Below are 6,115 nucleotides of genomic sequence, written 5' to 3' on the forward strand. Positions count from 1 at the left end.
CCATCTCATGAGGTTTCTATGAATGAAAACAAATGATTTTTTTTTATATATAATTGCTTTCATTGTGATTTTTTTTGTCCATTCCAATGGACATCAGGTAAAAACAGGTGTACTTCCCAAAAATGTACCAACATGAAATAAATTAATAAACATAAAATTTGTTGGTCTATACTTTAAGCTTTTTCTCAAAAAAAGTTCAACTATAATTTTGAGGTTTTTGTTTTACAGATTGATTGATTCGATCCGAAAAAAAAAAAAAAAAATACAGTTGTACCCCTTTCGTTTTTTTTTTTTTTTTTGGGCGAAAAATTAAGTTTCTCCAATCTTCTCAAAACTCTGGATTCTGATAGAGGGCCATGAAACTTAAACCTGAGTGCAAAAATTGAGGCTCTAGACCCTTCCAGAGCTGAGATATCGAAACTCAAAATTTCGACCCGAAAAAAAACCGACAGTGGTACCACTTTCGTTTTTGTTTTTTTTTGGGCGAAAAATTAAGTTTTTCCAATCTTCTCAAAACTCTGGATTCTGATAGAAGGCCATGAGACTTAAACCTCAGTGCAAAAATAGAGGCTCTAGACCCTTCCAGAGCTGAGATATCGAAACTCAAAAATTCGGCCCGAAAAAAAAACGACAGTGGTACCCCTTACGTTTTTTTTTTTTTGGGCGAAAAATTAAGTTTCTCCAATCTTCCCAAAACTCTGGATTCTGATAGAGGGCCATAAGAATTAGCCCTGAGTGCAAAAATTGAGGCTCTAGCCCCTTCCAGAGCTGAGATATCGAAACTCAAAAATTCGGCCCGAAAAAAAAAACGACAGTGTTACCCCTTACGTTTTTTTTTTTTTGGGCGAAAAATTAAGTTTCTCCAATCTTCCCAAAACTCTGGATTCTGATAGAGGGCAATGAGACTTAGACCTGAGTGCAAAAATGGAGGCTCTAGCCCCTTCCAGAGCTGAGATATCGAAACTCAAAAATTCGGCCCGAAAAAAAAAACGACAGTGTTACCCCTTACGTTTTTTTTTGGGGGCGAAAAATTAAGTTTCTCCAATCTTCCCAAAACTCTGGATTCTGATAGAGGGCCATGAGACTTAGACCTGGGTGCAAAAATGGAGGCTCTAACCCCTTCCAGAGCTGAGATATCGAAACTCAAAAATTCGGCCCGAAAAAAAAACGACAGTGGTACCCCTTACGTTTTTTTTTTTTTGGGCGAAAAATTAAGTTTCTCCAATCTTCCCAAAACTCTGGATTCTGATAGAGGGCCATGAGACTTAGACCTGAGTGCAAAAATGGAGGCTCTAGCCCCTTCCAGAGCTGAGATATCGAAACACAAAAAAATTCGGCCCGAAAAAAAAAACGACAGTGGTACCCCTTACGTTTTTTTTTTTTGGGCGAAAAATTAAGTTTCTCCAATCTTCCCAAAACTCTGGATTCTGATAGAGGGCCATGAGACTTAGACCTGAGTGCAAAAATGGAGGCTCTAGCCCCTTCCAGAGCTGAGATATCGAAACTCAAAAATTCGGCCCGAAAAAAAAAACGACAGTTGTACCCCTTACGTTTTTTTTTTGGGTGAAAAATTAAGTTTCTCCAATCTTCCCAAAACTCTGGATTCTGATAGAGGGCCATGAGACTTAGACCTGAGTGCAAAAATGGAGGCTCTAACCCCTTCCAGAGCTGAGATATCGAAACTCAAAAATTCGGCCCGAAAAAAAAAAACGACAGTGCTACCCCTTACGTTTTTTTTTTTGGGCGAAAAATTAAGTTTCTCCAATCTTCCCCAAACTCTGGATTCTGATAGAGGGCCATGAGACTTAGACCTGAGTGCAAAAATGGAGACTCTAGCCCCTTCCAGAGCTGAGATATCGAAACTCAAAAATTCGGCCCGAAAAAAAACGACAGTGGTACCCCTTACGTTTTTTTTTTTTTGGGCGAAAAATTAAGTTTCTCCAATCTTCCCAAAACTCTGGATTCTGATAGAGGGCCATGAGACTTAGACCTGAGTGCAAAAATGGAGGCTCTAACCCCTTCCAAAGCTGAGATATCGAAACTCAAAAATTCGGCCCGAAAAAAAAACGACAGTGGTACCCCTTACGTTTTTTTTTTTGGGCGAAAAATTAAGTTTCTCCAATCTTCCCAAAACTCTGGATTCTGATAGAGGGCCATGAGACTTAGACCTGAGTGCAAAAATGGAGGCTCTAGCCCCTTCCAGAGCTGAGATATCGAAACTCAAAAATTCGGCCCGAAAAAAAAACGACAGTGGTACCCCTTACGTTTTTTTTTTTTTGGGTGAAAAATTAAGTTTCTCCAATCTTCCCAAAACTCTGGATTCTGATAGAGGGCCATGAGACTTAGACCTGAGTGCAAAAATGGAGGCTCTAGCCCCTTCCAGAGCTGAGATATCGAAACTCAAAAATTCGGCCCGAAAAAAAAACGACAGTGGTACCCCTTACGTTTTTTTTTTTTGGGCGAAAAATTAAGTTTCTCCAATCTTCTCAAAACTTTGGATTCTGATAGAGGGCAATGAGACTTAGACCTGAGTGCAAAAATGGAGGCTCTAGACCCTTCCAGAGCTGAGATATCGAAACTCAAAAATTCGGCCCGAAAAAAAAATTACAGTGGTACCCCTTACGTTTTTTTTTTTTTGGGCGAAAAATTAAGTTTCTCCAATCTTCCCAAAACTCTGGATTCTGATAGAGGGCCATGAGACTTAGACCTGAGTGCAAAAATGGAGGCTCTAACCCCTTCCAGAGCTGAGATATCGAAACTCAAAAATTCGGCCCGAAAAAAAAAACGACAGTGGTACCCCTTACGTTTTTTTTTTTTGGGCGAAAAATTAAGTTTCTCCTATCTTCCCAAAACTCTGGATTCTGATAGAGGGCCATGAGACTTAGACCTGAGTGCAAAAATGGAGGCTCTAGCCCCTTCCAGAGCTGAGGCATCGAAACTCAAAAATTCGGCCCGAAAAAAAAACGACAGTGGTACCCCTTACGTTTTTTTTTTTTGGGCGAAAAATTAAGTTTCTCCAATCTTCCCAAAACTCTGGATTCTGATAGAGGGCCATGAGACTTAGACCTGAGTGCAAAAATGGAGGCTCTAACCCCTTCCAGAGCTGAGATATCGAAACTCAAAAATTCGGCCCGAAAAAAAAAAACGACAGTGGTACCCCTTACGTTTTTTTTTTTGGGCGAAAAATTAAGTTTCTCCAATCTTCCCAAAACTCTGGATTCTGATAGAGGGCCATGAGACTTAGACCTGAGTGCAAAAATGGAGACTCTAGCCCCTTCCAGAGCTGAGATATCGAAACTCAAAAATTCGGCCCGAAAAAAAACGACAGTGGTACCCCTTACGTTTTTTTTTTTTTGGGCGAAAAATTAAGTTTCTCGAATCTTCCCAAAACTCTGGATTCTGATAGAGGGCCATGAGACTTAGACCTGAGTGCAAAAATGGAGGCTCTAACCCCTTCCAAAGCTGAGATATCGAAACTCAAAAATTCGGCCCGAAAAAAAAACGACAGTGGTACCCCTTACGTTTTTTTTTTTGGGCGAAAAATTAAGTTTCTCCAATCTTCCCAAAACTCTGGATTCTGATAGAGGGCCATGAGACTTAGACCTGAGTGCAAAAATGGAGGCTCTAGCCCCTTCCAGAGCTGAGATATCGAAACTCAAAAATTCGGCCCGAAAAAAAAACGACAGTGGTACCCCTTACGTTTTTTTTTTTTGGGTGAAAAATTAAGTTTCTCCAATCTTCCCAAAACTCTGGATTCTGATAGAGGGCCATGAGACTTAGACCTGAGTGCAAAAATGGAGGCTCTAGCCCCTTCCAGAGCTGAGATATCGAAACTCAAAAATTCGGCCCGAAAAAAAAACGACAGTGGTACCCCTTACGTTTTTTTTTTTTGGGCGAAAAATTAAGTTTCTCCAATCTTCTCAAAACTTTGGATTCTGATAGAGGGCAATGAGACTTAGACCTGAGTGCAAAAATGGAGGCTCTAGACCCTTCCAGAGCTGAGATATCGAAACTCAAAAATTCGGCCCGAAAAAAAATTTACAGTGGTACCCCTTACGTTTTTTTTTTTTTGGGCGAAAAATTAAGTTTCTCCAATCTTCCCAAAACTCTGGATTCTGATAGAGGGCCATGAGACTTAGACCTGAGTGCAAAAATGGAGGCTCTAACCCCTTCCAGAGCTGAGATATCGAAACTCAAAAATTCGGCCCGAAAAAAAAAACGACAGTGGTACCCCTTACGTTTTTTTTTTTTGGGCGAAAAATTAAGTTTCTCCTATCTTCCCAAAACTCTGGATTCTGATAGAGGGCCATGAGACTTAGACCTGAGTGCAAAAATGGAGGCTCTAGCCCCTTCCAGAGCTGAGGCATCGAAACTCAAAAATTCGGCCCGAAAAAAAAACGACAGTGGTACCCCTTACGTTTTTTTTTTTTGGGTGAAAAATTAAGTTTCTCCAATCTTCCCAAAACTCTGGATTCTGATAGAGGGCCATGAGACTTAGACCTGAGTGCAAAAATGGAGGCTCTAACCCCTTCCAGAGCTGAGATATCGAAACTCAAATATTCGGCCCGAAAAAAAAAACGACAGTGGTACCCCTTACGTTTTTTTTTTTGGGCGAAAAATTAAGTTTCTCCAATCTTCCCAAAACTCTGGATTCTGATAGAGGGCCATGAGACTTAGATCTGAGTGCAAAAATTGAGGCTCTAGCCCCTTCCAGAGCTGAGATATCGAAACTCAAAAATTCGGCCCGAAAAAAAAACGACAGTGGTACCCCTTACGTTTTTTTTTTTTTTGGGCGAAAAATTAAGTTTCTCCAATCTTCCCAAAACTCTGGATTCTGACAGAGGGCCATGAGACTTAGACCTGAGTGCAAAAATGGAGGCTCTAGCCCCTTCCAGAGCTGAGATATCGAAACTCAAAAATTCGGCCCGAAAAAAAAAACGACAGTGGTACGTACCCCTTACGTTTTTTTTTTTGGGTGAAAAATTAAGTTTCTCCAATCTTCCCAAAACTCTGGATTCTGATAGAGGGCCATGAGACTTAGACATAGGTGCAAAAATGGAGGCTCTAGCCCCTTCCAGAGCTGAGATATCGAAACTCAAAAATTCGGCCCGAAAAAAAAAAAACGACAGTGGTACCCCTTACGTTTTTTTTTTTTGGGCAAAAAATTAAGTTTATCCAATCTTCCCAAAACTCTGGATTCTGATAGAGGGCCATGAGACTTAGACCTGAGTGCAAAAATGGAGGCTCTAACCCCTTCCAGAGCTGAGATATCGAAACTCAAAAATTCGGCCCGAAAAAAAAAACGACAGTGGTACCCCTTACGTTTTTTTTTTGGGCGAAAAATTAAGTTTCTCCAATCTTCCCAAAACTCTGGATTCTGATAGAGGGCCATGAGACTTAGATCTGAGTGCAAAAATTGAGGCTCTAGCCCCTTCCAGAGCTGAGATATCGAAACTCAAAAATTCGGCCCGAAAAAAAAACGACAGGGGTACCCCTTACGTTTTTTTTTTTTGGGTGAAAAATTAAGTTTCTCCAATCTTCCCAAAACTCTGGATTCTGATAGAGGGCCATGAGACTTAGACCTGAGTGCAAAAATGGAGGCTCTAGCCCCTTCCAGAGCTGAGATATCGAAACTCAAAAATTCGGCCCGAAAAAAAAAAAAAAACGACAGTGGTACCCCTTACGTTTTTTTTTTTTGGGTGAAAAATTAAGTTTCTCCAATCTTCCCAAAACTCTGGATTCTGATAGAGGGCCATGAGACTTAGACCTGAGTGCAAAAATGGAGGCTCTAGCCCCTTCCAGAGCTGAGATATCGAAACTCAAAAATTCGGCCCGAAAAAAAAAACGACAGTGGTACCCCTTACGTTTTTTTTTTGGGGTGAAAAATTAAGTTTCTCCAATCTTCCCAAAACTCTGGATTCTGATAGAGGGCCATGAGACTTACACCTGAGTGCAAAAATGGAGGCTCTAGCCCCTTCCAGAGCTGAGATATCGAAACTCAAAAATTCGGCCCGAAAAAAAAAAAAAAACGACAGTGGTACCCCTTACGTTTTTTTTTTTTGGGGCAAAAAATTAAGTTTCTCCAATCTTCCCAAAACTCTGGATTCTGATAGAG

This window comes from Pimephales promelas, chromosome 5, assembly GCF_988280905.1.
Source record: "Pimephales promelas chromosome 5, fPimPro1.hap1.1, whole genome shotgun sequence".
NCBI classification, from domain to species: Eukaryota; Metazoa; Chordata; class Actinopteri; order Cypriniformes; family Leuciscidae; genus Pimephales; species Pimephales promelas.